Consider the following 21,555-nt stretch of genomic DNA (forward strand, 5'->3'; position numbering starts at 1 on the left):
GCATAGCTCGTTAGATTCCTCTTTGGGAGACCCAATAGCGTTCTCATCCTGTTTTCTTAGGGCCCAGCTCTCTGAGGCATATGTTAATGCAGAAAGAACAGTGGAATTGAAGAAGTGTGCCCGGAGCTGGAGGTTCTTCATCCTCTTCGCTATTTCTCGAAGCTATTGAAGGCATTCCAAGCCACGCTCTCTATCTACTAAACAACTCAGGTGCCAGGTTATTCATCATGTTGACTTCTCGACCTAGGTACACATAACTGTTGCATTCGGTGTTGTTCATTCCATTGAGAGCGAATGGAACGTCAGGAATGAGACCGTTTCTCATAAACATTGTCTTCCTGAGATTCAGCTGTAGTCCAACCTTTCCATACTCACGGTCGAAGTTGGACAGCAATTGTGCCGTTTGGCTAATGTTTGGTGTAATGAGAACAATGTCATCAGCGAAGCAGAGATGGTGTAATTGCCGACTGTCTATTTTCACTCCCATTCCTTCCCATTCCAGTTGTCGCATGACGTACTCGAGGGGGGCACTGAAGAGTTTCGGTGAAATGGTATCACCCTGCCGAACTCTTCTCTTGACATGGATGATCACTTCCTTGTAGAATGGTGAAATCCTGGTAGTGAATCTGTAATACAGCTCATGGAGGATCCAGATGTATTGAGTTTGAACGCCCTCTTTGGCTAGGGCTTCGATGACCACTATGTCTCAACAGAATCAAAGGCCTTCTTTAAAGCAATGAATGTTAGACAGAGAGGCATCTTGAACTCCTGATTAACCTCAATGAACTTGGTTATCGTGTGGATATGGTCGACAGTGCTGAATCCTTTGCAGAACCTGGCTTGCTCGCATGGTTGTCCTTCATCTAGTGTTCTGCAAATACTATTCAGGATGACTAAAGTGAACAGCTTGTAGACAACAGACAACAGGCAGATCAGGTGATAGTTGCCAATGTCATGGATGTCTCCCTTCTTGTACAATAGTACAATAGTACAATAGTCCTGCTGGTTTTCCACTGGGATGGAACCTTGCATTCAGACAAGGAGCATGTGAAGAGTTGAGCCAGTGTATTGATGAGTAATGATGGCAGGTTCTTCAGGTGTTCAGGTCTGACCTTGTCTGGTCCGGTGTTGTTTACTTCTTTACCGATGAAATGGAGTGTCGAATTTCTGAAGGGAGAACGTTGGGAATGACATATCCATCCTGCGGAATTTGGTATGTGGGCAGGTGGATGTGGCTATCAAAGAGATCCGAGTAGAAGTCATGGGTAATCTTCTCCATTGCCCTTCTGGAAGATGTGATAGATCCATCAGGACGTCGGAGGGCAGTCATCTTGGTCTTGTAGTTGGCGAATGACAGGCGGGCTTTGCGAATGCTTTTCCCAGCTTCTGCCCCATCTGCCAGCACTGATGCTCTTCTCTCTTTGAGGTCTTCTTTTATCGTTTCTCTACACTGATTTCCAAGCTCAGACATTTGCTTGCGGTTGCCTGAGGCTTGCACCAAGCCAGTTTTGCGAATGAGCTCAAGAGTTTTCGAAGACAGGCATCTTTTTTGGCCATTTCTCTCTTGGCATTCTGGAAAGCATCCTGGCCCGGTAGTAGACGTAGTGGAAGTAAAGGAGGTCTGCCTGTGAGGTATTTATCTAGTATTGGTAGGATGGTTCTTCTGTGTGTAATGCCTGGATCTCCAGAGGTTGGTGGAATAAACAGGGAAGGGTAGTATGGGGCTTCTGGTATTAAAACCTTTGGTCGCTGGAGGTTGGTGGGAGCAGTCAGAGGATCTCTGTTCCCAGGTCCATTGAGCCTGGATTCCAAGGTCACAGAGTTCTGTTTTCCTGGTTCTGTGGACCTTCAATAATGCATGAGTCTCAGCCCGAGCATCCTGTAAAGTGTCCTGGAGCGTGGCAGAGGTTGGGTAGTGGAGGTAGTGAAGGTAGTGATTAACAAGGTAATCACACTAATATAAAATTATCTTGGGGCTGAAAAGACAGTACAGGGGCATTTTTCTGACAATGGAACTTCATCTCTATGAGTACCACCAGAGTACCACCAGAGGTAATTCCTTAATTAATTTTGTTTGATTCTGTTTGAAAACAGAAAACTCCAATAGATGACAGAAGTGGGCTAGCTCTAGAAGTGTGCATGCCTTCTGAACACACGATGTGGGATTTTGTTCTGTTTTTTTATCTCCAATTTTGGGCAATCTCATTATTTCCCCCATTCACTATGGCTTCTCAGACACTTCCTGGTCGTAGGTGGTCTCATTTCCTCAGGATGAAAGACCCAGTGGCAGGAAGCAGGGTCTGTGAGGCTATATTTCCCTGGTATTTTCAGACTTTGATATCACACATCCCAGGATGCCTTGGTTAAGTGCAGTTTCTCTACATGGGTAATATTCTCCATGGCTCTGTGCCATCCCCTCTGATTACAAAAACCTCATGCTTGCCTGATTCCCTATACTATTACAAGTAGTACAAACACAAGTATACAATAATTTATTTCTTCAGTGATGATATTTCTTCAGTTGATTATAACTTTAAAACCTCAAAACTCTCAAACCAAAACTTTAAAAAATGGTAAGGACCCATCTTGGGTGAAACAAAATAAAAGATGCACTTCCACATATAGTAGTCAACAGTCATAAAACGCCAAAGAACTCAGTCTTTAATAATTCTCTTTTGTCACTCCTGAGTACCTGAAAGTTTATTTAAAAGAAAATTTATTAATAGGAAAAAAACAGAATCAAACAAAATAAGTTAAATAAAACAAGCAATTAGATTGCATGCACAAAGAAACTCTAACTGGGTTAAAGTTTTTATCTTTAAATTTTAATTTACCCCCAAAAATTTAAGAATATTTTTGAACGAGGCTGAGGAACGGACACTGCGACAAGTCATGGAGGAAGTGGATTCTCTGGTAGGGGGTATGCTGTTGAAAAGCTGTATGCATAAAACCTTACCATTAACAGCATTTTAAATAAAAGTGCCTAAAATTCAAAAGGTAAAATTTTCTAAAAAATAAAATGTATGGGGCGCAGAACTATTGCGCAGCGGGTAGATGCTTGCCTTGCAAGTGGCTGAGCTGGGTTTCAGTCCTTGTAGCCCACATGGTCCCCTGAGCTTGCCAGGAGTAACCCTGAATGCAGTACCAGGAGTAAGCCCTAATCACTGTCAGGTGTGACCCAGAAACTTAAAAGAAGAAAAGAGAAAATTTATGGAGCCCAAAACTTGCTTTAACATATGAGAATTAAATGCAAAATTAAAAGTCAAACAGTTTATAGTCTTGGACTAGCACAGCTAAGTGATATCTACATAGTGATACTAAAACCTGAAAGTCTAAGTTATAAACTTCATATCTAAATTTACTAACTGAGAATACTTTCGTTTGACCAATAGTTCTGAAAATCAGGATTAAGCAAATTAAAATGATCTTTCTCCCTTCCAAGAGTCCAGGTCTTTACAGTGTAAAATGTAGCAATAAAGGTTACAGGTTTTTATTTTCTACAGAATTTTACAATGACAATATGTTTAGACTATTTTTCTTGCTGGTACAGTGCAAAAATGACCAAATACTTGAAATACCATGTCAAGTCATAAAAAATAATATCAGATATCCTAAAACATTAAATAAAAATTCAAACATTCACTGTGAGAGAGGTATTCCTCAGAGGTACCGAGCATGTTTTGTCAGTAAGATACCATGGATTTGAGGCCTGCCACAAAAAAGTGCCATTCCCCTTCCAGTAGTGACTGAAGGAGATGCCAGGTGATCAGAGAATAAACCCTGGGCCAATCAGGACATTGATAATCTCATTTCACACTGAAACTACCAATATTTTTTTTCATTTGAGGAAACAGACCATAGCACAGCAGGTAGGGCATTTGCCTTGCAAGCTGCCAAGATGGCCGACCCAGGTTTGATTCCTCCATCCCTCTCGGAGAGCCCAGCAAGCTACCAAAAGTATCTCACCCGCATGAAAAAGCCTGGCAAGCTACCCGTGACGTATTCGATATGCCAAACACAGTAACAAGTCCCACAATGTTACTGGGCCCACGTGAGCAAATTGATGAAGAATGAGAGGAGAGTGACAGTGAGGAAACAGACAAAAATGTATTGATCCCCAGAGCACCAAACCTATTCCTCCAATAGATGTGTTCATCCTCCTGGCTATGCTCAGCCCCCACAACTTGAAGGGAAGCACCTGCTCCCAGCATCTCTCCCAGAACCTCCTTCCCCTGCCAGCCACCGCCCCCAGAGAGCCAAAACCACTCCTCCAACAGATACACATCTATTGGAGTACACACCCAGAGCATCGCCTCCCTGCATCTACCCATCACAACATACCTTAAAAATCTCTAACCACAGAACCACATGGACACTTAGTGTCCATGCGAAGAAGTTGCGTGTGTCTACACCTCACATCTTAGGCCCTAGTTAACCCAGGCCTCACATATCTTTACCTATCATTAAGTCACAGTAACACACAAAGACAGCCCTATTACAGGGGAAAACATAGCTTTCTTCCTTCAAGCATATCATCATCTAATCTTCGATTAGGGGCTAAGAAAAGTGAAGTGGAGCAAGTAAAGCCTCTTTAACAAATTGTGCTGGCAAAACTGGACGTCTACATACAAAAAAGTGGGCTCAGATCTCTGCCTAACGCCATGTACAAAAGTAAGATCCAAATGGATTAAAAACCGCAACATCAGACCGGAATCCATAAGTTACATTGAAGACAAACTGGCAAAACCCTCCATGATGTTGAAGCTAATGGTATCTTCAAAGATGTCATGCGACTGACCAAGCAAGTGAAAACAGAGATAGATAAATGGGACTATCTTAAACTAAGAAGCTTGTGCACCCCAAAAGAAACAGTGACCAAAATACAAAGACAGTCTACAGAATGGGAAAGGATATTCACCAAATACACATCCGAGAAGGGATTGATATCAAAGATATGCATGGTACTGGTTGAACTCCACAAGAAGAAAATATACAACGACATAAAAAATGGGGCGAGGAAATGAACAGAAACTGGTTAAAATAACTTTGGTACATCTACACAATGGAGTATTATGTAACTGTTAGAAAAGATGAAGTCATGAAATTTACATACAAGTGATATTACATGGAAAGTATCATGCTAAGCAAAACGAGTCAGAAAGAGAGGCATAGACATAGAAAGATTGCATTCATCTGGGGAATATAAAGTAACAAAATAGGAGACTATCACCTAAGAGTGGCCTAAATTAGTACCTGGAGTTTTGCTCCATGGCTTGGAGGCCAGCCACACATTCTAGGGGAAAGAGGAGCTCAGATAGAGAAAGGAGCACCAAACAAAGGGTTTTGGGAGGATCCTTCCAGAATGGGAGAATCATGCTGAAAGTATACTATAGACCAAATGCCTACTCAATGCCTCTTTTGCAAACCACAACACACAAAAGGAGAGAGAGAACAAAAGGGAATAGCCTGCCACAGATGCTATGTGGGATGGGGGGATGGAGGGTGGGAGGGATACTGGGACCCGTGATGGTGGAAAATGGGCACTGGTGGAGGGATGTGTGTTTGATAATTGTACAATTGAAACCCAAGCACAAAAATTTGTAAGTCTACATCTGTATATCATGGTGTTTCATTAACAAAAATTTTTTTAAAAATTTAAATGATGGAGAATGGCACTGGTGGAGGGATGGGTACTGGATCATTGTATAACTGAAACCCAAGCACAAAAATTTGTAAGTCTACAACTGTACCTCATGGTATTTCACTAATAAAAAAATTTAAAAATACTCTTAGTTTTAGGCTGGAACAGGTAGCAGTTTAGGCACTAGCTTGCACAAAGCTGACCCTGGTTCAATCTCTGGCACTGTTGTTAAGAGTCATCCCTGAGCATAGAGAGAGAATTAAGGCCTGAGAACTACAGGGTTGACCCTAAACCTAAAAAATAATTAAATAAAAAAGAACTCTCCGTTTTTACAGTGACCAGAGAATTTCAAACATTCTCAGTAGATGTAGAAGGCTGAAATGGCACAAGAGTTACGTTCTGTTTAACCCATGTTCCTTCTTCCATATCTTTGGTTACAATTGCCTAACAAGAAATTATATAACAACACCAGGTTATGTACATTCTCAATTTGATTCTCTCAAGAACCCTGTGAGATGAGATTAGTTAGGCAATATCACAATCTCACATATTTGCTCACTTAAAGTCGCCAAGATGGTTAGTAGCAGAGCTACTTACTGGGTACAACAGTTCCAATAGTTCTTCAAAGAGCCTAATTTCAGGGTTTTAGAACCAAGTTATTGCATAAATTCAAGGTATCAGGATCCATTGATGGCTTCACTGTGAGATATGACACATTTAGAAATGAAAGAGGATGAAGATGACAAACCTAGAGATCATATTGTCTGTTATTTCTGCCATTTCTACCACTATGGAAGATTATCCAGAATCCCATTTCATAGCAATAAAATGAAGAATAACTCCAAGAATAACTTTTGGCATTTCTAGAAAGAATTGTTTACGAAAGTTTTTCTGTTACACTTACAATTCAGTATGAATAGAAACTCTGATCACCGCCATGTGGCATGTTCACAGATTTTGTGGGGATCTTTGGAAAAAAACATACCTGCTAAGTTCTGATGGAACAATAAGCAGAAGGTCCAAATTGTTCTTTCCAGTTTCTCTGTGAGATAAGACTTATAACATTCATTATCAAAAGTGAACATTATTTTTCTGCCTTTAAATAGACTTCACTTTTAAAGGAAGAAACGGTGGATAAAAATGTCCTGTGTTTTTGAAATCCATAAGTTGCTGGACAATAGACTCACAGTGTTAAGATCACTACTGTGAGAACAAGAAGTCCCTGAACTTTCCACCCCTGCTCTCTGCTCTTTGTTCCCCATCTCCCCACCCTCTCTCTGCTTCTTCCACCTACCACCTGTCTCTGTATCCCCAAGGATGCTTTTTCTATAAACTCCCTCTGCTTTTACCATATCCTACTTCCATTAAGAAACAATGGACACTTTCAGAGATAAAATCTGAGTCACCATTTTGGAGCGATAGTACAGCAGGTAGGGCATTTGCTTTGCATGCAGCTGAAAACGTTTCGATTCTCAGCATCCCATATGATCCCCCAAACACAACCAGAAGTAATTCCTGAGTGAAGAGCCAGAAGTAATCCTTGTGAAGGGCTGGGTATGACCCAAAAAGAAAAAAAACTAAGTCACCTTGAACATGCTGAGCTACAATTTGAAAAATGAAGCAGTTTTTAAAACTCTTCTATCTGTGAATCTTGTAATGGGAATAAGATGCGAAATCTTGTTCTTTTTAATGAAAATGGTAGCAGCTTGTGAGTGTCAAGGGAGCAATTTACCCGGCACAGTGACAGGGAGAAAAATTCTATCTTCCACAACAATAAAAACAACAACAAAAACTCCACTTTCTGGAAATATCTTACCCACCAGAATTGTTCTGCAACCTCTCCTGTTCGGTAGACTTTTTAATTTGGGGACATATGTGCTGGCCCTGTGGGTATCAGAATTAGATAATGGAGGCTGAGCTGTTGGTCCAAAATACTGGGAGAGGGAAAAATAACTGCAGCCACATGAGAGGCCACCACCACGGAGACGACACCCACTAGCCATCTCAACTGTGCATGGAACAGTTTCGTCCCTTAGGTGCTCCATCCCCACAAGTGGCTGTGGCCAGGAAAGGGATGTAGTTTCTTTTAAACAAGTTTACTTTGCCTTGGAAGAAGGCAGTGAACCCAAGATGCTTTTATTACCCACAGGACCATCACATGTAGGATTCACTGCCTTGCAGGGGAAACCCTGCCAGCCCCAGGAGCACCAGAAATGAGTGTCACAACGCACACAGGCACTCAAGGAACACTCCATTCCATGCACAGTTGAGATGGCTAGTGGGTGTGGTCTCTGTGGTGGTGGCCGCTCATGCGGCTGCAGTTATTTTTCCCTCTCCCAGTATTTTGGACTAACAGCTCAGCCTCCATTATCTAATTCTGAAGAGGACATCCTGGCTATTCCAATCACATTAGGCCCATAGTCCAGTAGCCTACTCCAATCAAAATACTCCCCCCAAACAACGAAAACAGTGAACACACAGAATTGAACAATCCCAATGAAAAAGAACACATCTCCCGCAGCTATCTTAGCGACCTCACGTAAGGCACAAGGAGCAACAAAGATGTAGTATTCTTAAAGGGGAAAAAAGAGAACAACATAGACTGAGCCCACCTTGCAGTGAGAGGTGGTCACTGATAGTGAACTGAAGGGACCCACCTCCATACTACCACAGCAACATGAAGAAACAGTGCAGATCCCCCCACAAGGAGTGGATGAAGAAAAGAGCCCTGAAGCCTCATTAGTAAATTCCCACGTATATAATATCCAGAAAAATAATTCAGAGATTAAGTATTGAAGTGATAGCACAGCGGGTAGGGCGTGTGCCTTGCATGCAGCCAACATGGCCGACCCGAGTTCGATTCCTCCGCCCCTCTCAGAGAGCCCGGCAAGCTACCGAGAGTATTCGATATGCCAGACACAGTAACAACACAGTCTCCAATGGAGACGTTACTGGGCCCGCTCGAGCAAAATCGATGATCAACGGGAGGGCCTTTTTACTTTAAGTGTTGAAGATGTTCTATGAACTCAAAGAAACAGTGGAACAGATATCTAATAAATTAAAGGAAGAAATGAGAGAAACGGTGGAAAGGTCATACAACAAAATACAGGGAGAAATGAGAGCAGAAATTAGAGAGCTACAAACGTTAAGTGTCACAAATAAAGGATTTGGTATATGAAATTAAAAAAATCAGTGGGTGCCCTCAACAATAGAATGGCTACAACCCAAGACAGAATCAGACAGAATCATTGAGCTTGAAGATGAGCTGGTGGAAGCTTACAGGAAACAACAAACAATGCAAAGACCTCAAAATAGCTCTACAGGCCAATCAGAGACCTAGGGGGATGATTCCAAGAGGAACAACAAAACAATCATCTGGAGTACCAGAAGGAGAGGGAGACAACCCCAGTGAAAAAGCCTGAGTTAAAGAAATTGCTGAAATATTCCCAGAGCTTGGTAATGCAGACATCCAGATCCAAGGAGCCTGAAGGGTGCCAGCTAAAAGAGACACTAATAAAAAGACTCCAAGACATATCATAGTCAGAATGATGGATGCCATAGATAGAGAAACAATACTGCAAGCAGCAAGGTCAAAGAAGGAAATCACATACAAAGGAGAGCCCCTTATATTTACAGCATATGTATCAGAGGAAACCTTTCAAACCCAAAGACAATGGTGGGATATAGTAAAAAAAAAACTCAATAAAATAAATGCTTCACCAATAATACTTTATCCAGCTAAACTCTCACTCAAACTCACTCAAACTCAACGGAACCATGTTCTTCAAGGATAAACAACAGCTCAGGAACTTCATAGACTCAAAACCAAACTTAAAAGAATGACTAAATGGGCTACTGTAATACAAGAAAAAACCCTACAAGCACAACAAACCCCTACAAAAAGATGGCAGAAAACCCAATAATAATAATCTCTCTCTATGTCAATGGTCTAAATGCCCCAATTAAGAGACGAGAGTGGTAAAATGGATTTAGAAACCGAACCCAACATTCTCCTGCTTACAAGAAACATATCTGAATAGTCACAGAAAACACAGACTCAAAGTTAAAGGATGGAAAACAATCGTGCAAGAAAACAACTCCCTCAAAAAAGTTGGAGTGGCCATAGATTTTAGTGTGAAAAAGATTAGAAGGGACAGAAAAGGCCATTTTTTATTAATTAAGGGATATGTACAGCAAGAAGAAATCACACTCTTAAATGTATACGCACCTGATGAGGGACCAGCTAAATACTAAAAACAACTGCTAACAGATTTTAAGGAATTGCTAGGAATACGATAGTAGTTGGAGACTTCAATACCACCTTATCACCCCTTGATAGATCAACAAGAATAAAACTCAACAAGGAAACACTGGCTTCAAAGGAAGAACTAGAAGAGAGAGAGCTAATAGATCAATTCAGGGCTTTACACCCCCAAAAGAAAGAATACATATTCTTCTCCAGTGCACACAGAACATTTTCCAAAATCTAACATGTGCTGGTTCACAAAACATACCTCAAAAAAAAAATCAAGAAGATAGAAATTGTATGAACTATCTTTTTAGACTACGATGCAATGAAGAAGGAAGTTAATCACACACAGACGTGGAGAATCAAATCAAATACCTGGAAATTAAACATCTGATTGTTGAACAATGAGTGGGTCAGGAAGAAAATCAAGGGAGAAATCAAAAGATACCTGGAAACAATTGAGAATAAAGACACGAGTTATTAGAAGTTATGGAATGCAGTTAAAGCCATGTTAAGGAGAAAATTTATAGCCCTGCAAGGATTTCTCAGGAAGGAAGAAAGAGCCCACATAAATAACTGGACTTAAAAGAAAGAGCCCACATAAATAGCTGGACTTCACAGCTCCAGATCTTAGAAAAGCACCAATAAAACTTAGAGCAGAAATTAACAACATGGAAACCCAAAAAACAATTTGAAAGATCAATGAAAGCAAGAGCTGTTTCTTCAAAAAAATTCACAAGATTGATAAACCACTTGCAAGACTCACAAAGAAAGAGAGAACCCTAACAAGATGAATCAGAAATAAAAAGGGGGACATCACAAAAGAAACCAAAAAATTCAAAAGATCATCAGAGACTTACTTAGAAAGTCTGTATGCCACAAAACAAGAGAACCTAGAAGAAATGGATAAATTCCTGGTTTCCTATAATCTCCTGAGACTGAACCAAGAAGATTTGGAACACCTATTACTATCAATGAAATTGAAAATGTAATAAAATTCTTCCCAAAAACAAAAGCCCAGGTCGAGATGGATTCACTAGTAAATTCTTCCACACATTTAAAGAGGACCTATTGCTAGTTCTTCTCAAACTTTATCAGGAAATTGGAGAAACAGATACTCTTTTAAACATATCTCCCTAATACCAAAAGAAAACAAAGAAACAAACAAAAAACTACAGGCTGATATCCCTGATGAAAAGGGAGGCAAAGATCCTCAACAAAATATTAGCAAATAGAATCCACGACATTGAAGCTAAAGGTATTTTTAAAGATGACAATCAACTGGCCATGCAAGTGGAAATAGGGATAAACAAATGAGACTATCTTAAACTAAAAAGGTTCTGTACCACAAAAGAAACACTGACTCGAATACAAACACAGTCCACTGAATGGGAAAGGATATTCACCCAAAACCCATCTTATGAGGGGTTGATATCAAGGATCTAACAAGGCACTGATTGAACTCTACAAGAAGAAAACATCTAATCCCATCAGCAAATGGGTTGATGAAATGAACAGAAACTTTCTCAAAGAAGAAATCCTAATGGCCAAAAGGCACTTGAAAAAATGCTCTTCATCACTAAACATCAGGGAGATGCAGATCAAGACAACAATGAGGTATCACCTCACACCACAGAGACTTGCCCACATCCAGAAGAACAAAAGGAACCAGAACTGGTGTTGATGTGGATTTGGGGAGAGAGGGACTCTCCTTAACTGCTGGTGGGATTGCCAACTGACTCAGCCCTTTTGGAAAACAGTACGGATGTTTCTCAAAAAAATTAGAAATTGAGCTCCCAGCAACACGTCATCTGGGAATATATCCTGGAAATGAAAAAAGTATAGTAAAAATGACATCTGCACCTGTAAAAAATGACATTGCAGCACAATTTACAATACCCAGAATCTGGGGAAGACCCAAGTGCCGGAGAACAGATGACTTGCTAAAGAAATTTTGGTATATCTACACAATGGAAGTGTGTAGGTATACAATGGTATATCTACACATCTACACAGCTATCAGAAAAGATGAAATCACGAAATGTGCATATAAGTGGATCAACATGGAGAGTATCATGTTAAGTGAAAATGAGTCAGAAATAGAGGAACAGACATAGAAAGATTGTACTCATTCATGGAGTATAAAGTAACAGAATGAGATATTAACATACAAGAATAGTAGAGATTAGTACCAGGACGTTTGCACCATGGCTTGGAAGCTGGCCTCATATTTGGGGGGAAAAGGCTACTCAGATATAGAAGGGACCACCAAATAAAGGGTGTTTAGAGGGCCCACTCGGGATGGGAGATGCGTGCCAAAAGTAGACTATAGAACAATCATGAAGGCGATTCAATTAGTGCATTGCAGACCACAACACCCGAAAGCAGAGAGAGAGCAAAAGAGGTGGGAGAGGGTTATGGGAGGGTGATTGGAAAGGATAATGGGAACATCGGTGGTGGAGAACGGGTACTGATAGATGGATGTGTACTGGATTATTGTATGACTGAAATGTAAGCACGAAAGTTTTGTAAGTCTGTAACTGTACCTCATGGAGATTCATTAAAAAATAAAAAAATTAAAATTTTAAAATAAAAGGAACTACAAAGTCTAAAGTGATCACCCTTTTAACATTCTAGCCCTCCCCAGCATTGATTTGCTTGGTGCCAAGCCAAGGGATTTGTCCTCCTCTTTTCTCTACCTTATGGTGATGAAACTGTACCATTTTCTGTCTTGATTTGGCTTTTCTCACCTGTGCAAGTAAAATAAAATGTTCCAGTGCTTTCACTCCCTCAGGTTAATTCAACATAAACTGTTGGTACCTAAACAAAGAAGGTATCTCAAAAAAGAATTGTATTTTACTCTCAAACAAACCAAGCATTTGCAAACCCAAATTCAAACTCTTTGAGTGAAGGATGGGATACTTTTCTTGCTAAATGAGACAAAAATACAAGAAAACAAAATATACCTTTTACTAGTCATGCCACCAAGTAAAGTGTATTCATGACTAAGACAAGAAATTATTTCTCAAAATGTCTTTCCATCTGATAATAAACACCAGACAACTATCAAAATATGTGCAAGAGGGGTTGGAGTGACAGTACAGTGGGGAGAGCTTTTGCCTTGCATGTGGTCGACATGGGTTCAATTCCCAGGGTCCCATATGGTCCCCTAAGCACTGCCAGGAGCAGCTCCTGAGCGCAAAGCCAGAAGTAACCCCTGTGCATCGCTGGATGTGACCCAAAAAGCAAAAAAACAGTATAAGATGGATCTTTCAAATATTAACCTCTACATCCGTGTTCCAGGTAATCTCTGCCTTTTAAAGTTTGGAAACTGCTGCTTCAGACAAAAGAGAAATAGGCATAGATCCAAGAACTACATTTCTGTCTGACTAATCTATTTTTTTATTAGGCATGACTGAGACATGAGTGAAAAATTCTGAAACCATACTCACTTCTTTATTCTGCCTACATAAAAATTATATATCAAAACACCGCATGTTATAGGACTGGAGTGATACTACAGTGATGCTAAACTTTTCTTGCATGTGGCTGACCCCAGCTCAACCCACAAACCAGCCTATGGTCCCCTGAGCACCTCCAGAAATGATCCCTGTGAAGTAAAGCCCAATTACCACTGAATGTGGCCTACCCTCACCACCCACCCCAAATCATATGTTACAGAAACATGATGACTGTTTAAATGTAAATGATCTGCAAGACAGACTGAGGTATGTGACAATTTTTGAATCATATTTCAAGTTTTGTCAATCTATTCATACAGTCTTATCCACTGAGGTCTTTGGGCTTATACCTAGATTTGAGTTATATGTTTTGATTTTCATATTCTAGCTGTCTACTTGTCTACTTTGGGGGGATTAACTCAGAGCCATTGCTTCCCATCCTTCGAAGAATTATTTCTTCCATCGTTTTTTGTCCTTATAGAGGAGAAACTCTCAAAGCTAACATGAGGAATCTCAGGGGATCCTTGAGGTCAGAACAAGTTTCCTCACAAAACTAAGATGTTATTTTTCTGGTCTTTTTCAAATGTTCTTAGCAATCTATAATGGCATTTTCTGAAAGCTACATGGTTAGTGATAATGCCATAACATGATTATTGGAATATGTGTTTGTTGTCCTTAAATTTTTTCTTTTAGTTTCTAATATGGTAAATATGAGTAGCTACAACCCACATAAACAACTTATATTTTTGGTTTAATTTTTATTAATTTAAAGGGTTCTTAGAACAGAGTTAGGAGTTGCTCCAGCACTATTAGGTGTTAACCCAGCTCTCGCACCTACCCCCAAAAAATGGGATCATATTTCCATCAACACCTGCTACATTTCATATGTTCAGAATTCTTGATCTTTTTATTAGCTTTCATCTGATAGTCATGGAGTACATAATTTCTTAATGGTCAGGGAGCATACATAAAACAATTTAAAGAAGGTAAAGAGCAGAAATGGAGAAATGGGACCCAAAAGACAACTTGGTGGAGTTTATAGCTTTGCTTTATTTTATCTTATCTTATCCTATTTTATCTTACTCTGGACAACCTGGCAGGCTACAAGAATGTTACCTGCCCACACGGCAGAGTTTGGCAAACTTCCCGTGGGGTACCCAATATGCCAAATACCAGTAAAAATGATGGGTCTTATTCTCCTAACCCTGAAAGAGCCTTGAATATGGCACTTTTTAAAATCTCAGGGCTAGGACGAAGGAGACGTTACTGGGGCCTGCTCGAGGCCCATCGAGCCCTGGGCCCATCTAATTGACGAACAACAGGATGATTGTGATCATGATTGTGATTTTATCTATAGGTAACATCAAAATGACCCATGAAACCATTTAAAGTTGCATATGGATTAAGGTCAGGTTACCTGTAAATTCAGAATTTCACAAATGAATCTAATGTTTATGTATAAGTTGAGTGTTACATCTAAAATAATTACCTCAAAATTTGATATAAATATTTTTTCTCATATAACTATGCTTGCTAGAGTTTCTAGTACCTGCAAACAGCTGGAAAGCGACATGGTAAGAAGTTTGGCTAAGTGAGTACTTGGAACACTGTGGAACATATGACCAATAATACTCAGTATCACTTGTATCACTTGTTCATCCATTTGCTCGAGCAGGCAACAGTAAGGTCTCCACTCATCCCTGTCAGGGTTAAGAGAGATGAAGCCTATAACCTATCAAATATGCCATGGGTGGCTTTCCAGGCTCTGCCATGCAAAAAAAGGAGACTCTGTGTCGCTCTCTTCCAGGAGCTTTGTTTTATAGTCTCTGGATCTTGGCCACTGATGAGATTACATGGGACTGGGCCCAGTGGGTGTTACTGGCAAGCTACTGGAAAACTGGAGGTCTGGGTGGAGGAGAACCAGCCCCGATCCAAGCAGGCTTGGATATCTCAGCCGCGGGTCCTGCATACCTGGATTTCTCTGCCGGATCCTTCATGTGTGAGGCTCCTCCAAGAGTGTGGAGAGTGGCCTTGTCCATGGCTGTGACTGAATTCTGGAGGTTTTCAGTTGCAACGGTTCTGCTTGAGGCAGAGAGGGAAACTCAACTCGCCCTGTTCCTAGGGACCCCAGTAAAGATAGCCTGGCATGAGGGCAGTAGATTCTCATGTAAATACACATGTAAACTGATGTTTCCGAAATAAATTAATTGAAAAATAAAAAAGAAAGGTAAGTGATGATATACGAAAATAACTGAAAAAAAAGAAGCATACAGTGAAAAAAATAATAGTATGTCAGATACCTAATTAAGGGGGAATAAGAACACTGATTATTTAAAAATCTTTCTCGAGGGAGGCCCAGCTCTGGGCCAGTATTCTCATCTGATCTGCGCAAGACGGGCACGGAGGCCCAGCTCTGGCCAACCAAGCAGAACGGCTCCTATTCCAACCAGGTACAGCCCGCCCCCAAGGGCCTGGGACCCTCTGTGCGCATGCAAAGCTAGCTCCAGCTCCTAGAAAGCCGGTTTTCTCCCCTGATCTGCGGGGGATGAGCACGGAGGACCAGCTCTGGGCAACCAAGCTGAACGGCTCCTATTCCAACCAGGTACAGCCCGCCCACAAGGGCATGAGACACTCTCTGCGCATGCACAGAAAGCTCCACCTCTTGAAAGCCGGTTATCTCCCCTGATCTGCGCGGGACGGGCACAGAGGTCCACCTCTGGGCAACCAAGCTGAACGGCTCCTATTCCAACCAGGTACAGCCCGCCCCCAAGGGCCTAGGACCATCTGTGCGCATGCAGAGCTAACTCAGCCTCCTAGAAAGCCGGTTTTCACCCCTGATCTGCGCAGGACGGGAACGAAGGCCCAGCTCTAGGCAACCAAGCTGACCGGCTCCTATTTCAACCAGGTACAGCCCGCCCCCAAGGGCTTGGGACCCTCTGTGCGCATGCACAGCAAGCTACTCCTCCTAGAAAGCCGGTATTCTCCCCTGATCTGCGGGGGACGGGCAGGGAGGCCCAGCTCTGTGCAACCAAGCTGAACGGCTCCTATTCCAACCAGGTACAGCCCGACCCCAAGGGTCAGGGACCCTCTCTGCACATGCACAGAAAGCTCCACCTCCTAGAAAGCCAGTTTTCTCAACTAATCTGGGCGGGACGGGCACGGAGGCCCAGCTCTAGGCAATCATGCTGAACGGCTCCTATTCCAACCAGGTACAGCCCGCCCTCAAGACATTAGACCCTGTGTGTGCATGCACAGCTAGCTCCACCTCCTAGAAAGCCGATTTTCTCCCCTGATCTGCGCGAGACGGGCACGGAGGCCCAGCTCTGGGCAACAAAGATGAACGGCTCCTATTCCAACCAGGTACAGCCCGCTCTCAAGGGCCTAGGACCCTCTCTGCACTTGCACAGAAAGCTCCACCTCCATGAAAGCCGGTTTTGACCCCTGATCTGCGCGGGACGGGCACAAAAGCCCACCTCTGGGCAAGCAAGCTGAACGACTGATATTTCAGCCAGATACACCCTGCCCCCAAGGGCCTGGGACCATCTGTGCGCATGCACAGCTAGTTCCGCCTCCTAGAAAAACTGATCTGTGCGGGACGGGCACGGAGGCCCAGCTCTGGGCAACCAAGAAGAACGGCTCCTTTTCCAACCAGGTACAGCCCGTCCTGAAGGGCCTGGGAACCTCTGTGCGCATGCATCGCTAGTTCCACCTCCTGGAAAGCCGGTACTCTCCCCTGATCTGCGCGAGACAGGCACGGAGGCCCAGCTCTGAGCAACCAAGCTGAACGGCTCCTAATCCACGCAGGTACAGCCCGCCCCCAAGGGCCTGGGACCCACTGTGCGCATGCATAGCTAGCTCCACCATCTTGAAAGCCGGTTTTCTCCCCTGATCTGCGCGGGACGGGCACAGAAGCCCAGCTCTGGGCAACCAAGCTCAACGGCTCTTATTCCAACCAGGTACAGCCCGCCCCCAAGGGCCGGGGACCCTCTGTGTGCATGCAAAGCTAGCTCCACCTCCTAGAAAGCTGGTTTTCTCCCCTGATCTGGGCGGGATGGGCACGGAGGCCCAGCTCTAGGCAATCATGCTGAACGGCTCCTATTCCAACCAGGTACAGCCCGCCCTCAAGACATTAGACCCTGTGTGTGCATGCACAGCTAACTCCACCTCCTAGAAAGCCGGTTTTCTCCCCTGTCCTGCGCGAGACAGGCACGGAGGCCCAGCTCTGGGCAACCAAGCTGAACGGCTCCTATTCCAACCAGGTACAGCCCGCCCTCAAGGGCCTGGGACCCTCTCTGCACTTGCATAGAAAGCTCCACCTCCTTGAAAGCCGTTTTTCTCCCCTGATCTGCGCGGGACGGGCACAGAAGCCCAGCTCTGGGCAACCAAGCTGAACGACTGATATTCCGGCCAGGTACACCCTGCTCCCAAGGGCCAGGGACCATCTGTGCGCATGCACAGCTAGTTCCGCCTCCTAGAAAACTGGTTTTATCCCCTGATCTGCGCGGGACGGGCACGGAGGCCCAGCTCTGGGCAACCAAGCAGAACGGCTCCTTTCCCAACCAGATATAGCCCGTCCTGAAAGGCCTGGGACCCTCTTTCCACATGCATCGCTAGCTCCACCTCCTAGAAAGCCGGTACTCTCCCCTGATCTGCGGGGGATGGGCAGGGAGTCCCAGCTCTGAGCAACCAAGCTGAACGGCTCCTATTCCAACCAGGTACAGCCCGCCGCCAAGGGCCTGGGAACCTCTGTGCGCATGCACAGCTAGCTCAACCACCTAGAAAGCCGGTTTTCTCCCCTGATCTGCGCGGGACAGGCACGGAAGCCCAGCTCTGGGCAACCAAGCTGAACGGCTCCTATTCCAACCAGGTACAGCCCGCCCCCAAGGGCCTGGGACCCTCTGTGCGCATGCAAAGCTAGCTCCACCTCCTAGAAAGCCGGTTTTCTCCCCTGATCTGCGGGGAACGGGCAGGGAGTCCCAGCTCTGTGCAACCAAGCTGAACGGCTCCTATTCCAACAAGGTACAGCCCGCCCCCAAGGATCAGGGACCCTATCTGCGCATGTACAGAAAGCTCCACCTCCTAGAAAGCCGGTTGTCTCCCCTGATCTGGGCGGGACGGGCACGGAGGCCCAGCTCTAGGCAATCATGCTGAACGGCTCGTATTCCAACCAGGTACAGCCCGCCCTCAAGGGCCTGAGACTCTCTCTGCACTTGCACAGAAAGCTCCACCTCCTTGAAAGCCGGTGTTGTCCCCTGATCTGCACGGGACAGGCACAGAAGCCCAGCTCGTGGCAAACAAGCTGAACGGCTCCTATTCCAACCAGGTACAGCCCGTCCTGAAGGGCCTGGGACCCTCTGTGTGCATGCACAGCTAATCCACCTCCTAGAAAGCTGGTTTTCTCCACATTTCTGCGCGGGACAGCACGGAGGCCCAGCTCCGGGCAAGCAAGCTAAAGGGCTCCTATATCAGCCAGGAACAGCCCGCCCCCAAGGGCCTGGGATCCTCTGTGCGCATGCACAGCGAGCTCTACCTCCTAGAAAGCCGGTTTTCTCCCCTGACCTGTGCAAGACGGGCACAGATGCCCAGCCCTGGGCAACCAAGCTGAACGACTCCTATTCAAACCGGGTACAGCCCGTCCTGAAGGGCCTAGGACCCTCTGTGCGCATGCACGGCTAGCTCCACCTATTGGAAAGCCGGTATTCTTCCATGATCTACGCGGGACAGGCACGCAGGCCCAGGTCTGGGCAACCAAGCTGAACAGCTCCTATTCCAACCAGGTAGAGCCCGCCCCCAAGGGCCTGGGACCCTCTGTGCGCATGCACAGTGAGCGCTACCTCCTAGAAAGCCGTTTTTCTCCCCTGACCTGCGCAGTACGGGCACAGAGGACCAGCTCTGGGCAACCAAGCTGATCGGCTCCTGTTCCAACCAGGTGTAGCCCGGCCGCAAGGGCCTGGGACCCTGTGTGCGCATTCTCACCTAGCTCCACCTCCTAGAAAGCCGGTTTTTGCCCCTGATCTGCGCGGGACGGGCACGGAGGCCCAGCCCTGGGCCAACAAGCTGAACAGCTCCTATTCCAACCAGTGACAGACCGCCCCAAAGGTCCTGGGACACTCTGTGCTCACTAACAGCTAACTCCACCTCCTAGAAAGCCGGTTCTCTCCCCTGATCTGCGCGGGACGGGCACGGAGGCCCAGCTCTGGGCAACCAAGCAGAACGGCTCCTATTCCAACCAGGTACAGCCCGTCCTGAAGGGCCTGGGACCCACTTTGCGCATGCATAGCTAGCTCCACCTACTAGAAAGACGGTATTCTCCCCTGACCTGCGCAAGACAGCACGGAGGCCCAACTCTGAGCAGTCAAGCTGAACGGCTCCTGTTCCAACCAGTACAACCCGCCCCCAAGGGCCTGGAACTCTCTGTTCTCACAGCTAGGCCCACCTCCTAGAAATCCGGTTTTCTCCCCTGATCTGTGGGGGATGGGCACGGAGGCCCAGCTCTGGGCAACCATGCTGAACGACTCCTATTCCAACCAGGTAAAGCCCGTACCCAAGGGCCTGGGACCCTCTGTGCGCATGCATTGCTAGCTCCGCCTCCTAGAAAGCCGGTTTTCACCCCTGATCGATGCGGGAAGGGCACGGAGGCCCAGCTCTGGGCAACCCAGCTGAACGGCTCCTATTCCAACCAGGTACAGCCCGCCCCCAATGGCCTGGAACTCTCTGTTCTCACAGCTAGGCCCACCTCCTAGAAATCCGGTTTTCTCCCCTGATCTGTGCGGGACGGGCACGGAGGCCCAGCTCTGGGCAACCAAGCTGAACGGCTCCTATTCAAACCAGGTAGAGCCCGTCCTGAATGGCCTGGGGCCCACTTTGCGCATGCACAGCAATTTCCACCTAATTGAAAGCCGGTATTCTCCCCTGATCTGTGCGGGACAGGCACGGAGGCCCAGCTCTGTGCAATCAAGCCGAAGGGCTCCTATTCCAACAAGGTACAGCCCACCCCCAAGGGCCTGGGAACTTCTCTGAGCATGCACAGAAAGCTGCACCTCCTAGAAAGCTGGTTTTCTCCCCTGATCTGTGCGGAACGGGCCCGGAGGCCAAGCTCTGGGCAAGCAAGCTGAACGGCTCCTATTTCAACCAGGTACAGCCCGCCCCCAAGTGCCTGGGACCCTCTGTACGCATGCACAGCAAGCTACGCCTCCTAGAAAGCCGGTTTTCTCCCCTGATCTGCGGAGGATGGGCATTGAGTCCCAACTCTGTGCAACCAAGCTGAACGGCTCCTATTCCAACCAGGTACAGCCCGCCCCCAAGGGTCAGGGACCCTCTCTGCGCATGCACAGAAAGCTCCACCTCCTAGAAAGCCGGTTTTCTCCCCTGATCTGGGCGGGACGGGCACGGAGGCCCAGCTCTAGACAATAATGCTGAATGGCTCCTATGCCAACCAGATACAGCCCGCCCTCAAGGGCCTGGGACCCTCTCTGCACTTGCACAGAAAGCTCCACCTCCTTGAAAGCCGGTGTTGTCCCCTGATCTGCGCGGGACGGGCACAGAAGCCCAGCTCTGGGCAACCAATCTGAACGGCTCCTATTCCAACCAGGTACAGGCCGCCCCCAAGGGTCTGGGACCCTCTGTGTGCATGCACAGCTAGCTCCACCTCCTAGAAAGCCGGTTTTCTCCACTAATCTGCGCGGGACAGCACGGAGGCCCAGCTTTGGGCTACCAAGCTGAACGGATCCTATTCCAACCAGTTACAGCCCGCCCACAAGGGCATGGGACACTCTCTGCGCATGCACAGAAAGCTCCACCTCTTAGAAAGCCGGTTATCTCCCCTGATCTGCGCGGGACGGGCACAGAGGCCCAGCTCTGGGAAACCAAGCAGAACGGCTCCTATTCCAACCAGGTACAGCCGCCTCCAAGGCCTGGGACCTTCTCTGCGCATGCATAGAAAGCCGCACCTCCTAGAAAGCTGGTTTTCTCTCCTGATCTGTGCGGACGGGCCCGGAGGTCCAGCTCTGGGCAACCAAGCAGAACGGCTCCTAATCCACGCAGGTACAGCCCGCCCCCAAGGGCCTGGGACCATCTGTGCGCATTCAAAGCTAGCTCCACCTCCTAGAAAACCGGTTTTCTCCCCTTATCTGCGTGGTATGGGCACAGAGTCCCAGACTTGGGCAACCAAGCTGAGCGGCTCCTATTCCAACCAGGTACAGCCC

The sequence above is a fragment of the Sorex fumeus genome, unplaced genomic scaffold (genome assembly GCF_029834395.1).
Source record: "Sorex fumeus unplaced genomic scaffold, SorFum_2.1 ptg000086l, whole genome shotgun sequence".
Lineage (NCBI taxonomy): Eukaryota > Metazoa > Chordata > Mammalia > Eulipotyphla > Soricidae > Sorex > Sorex fumeus.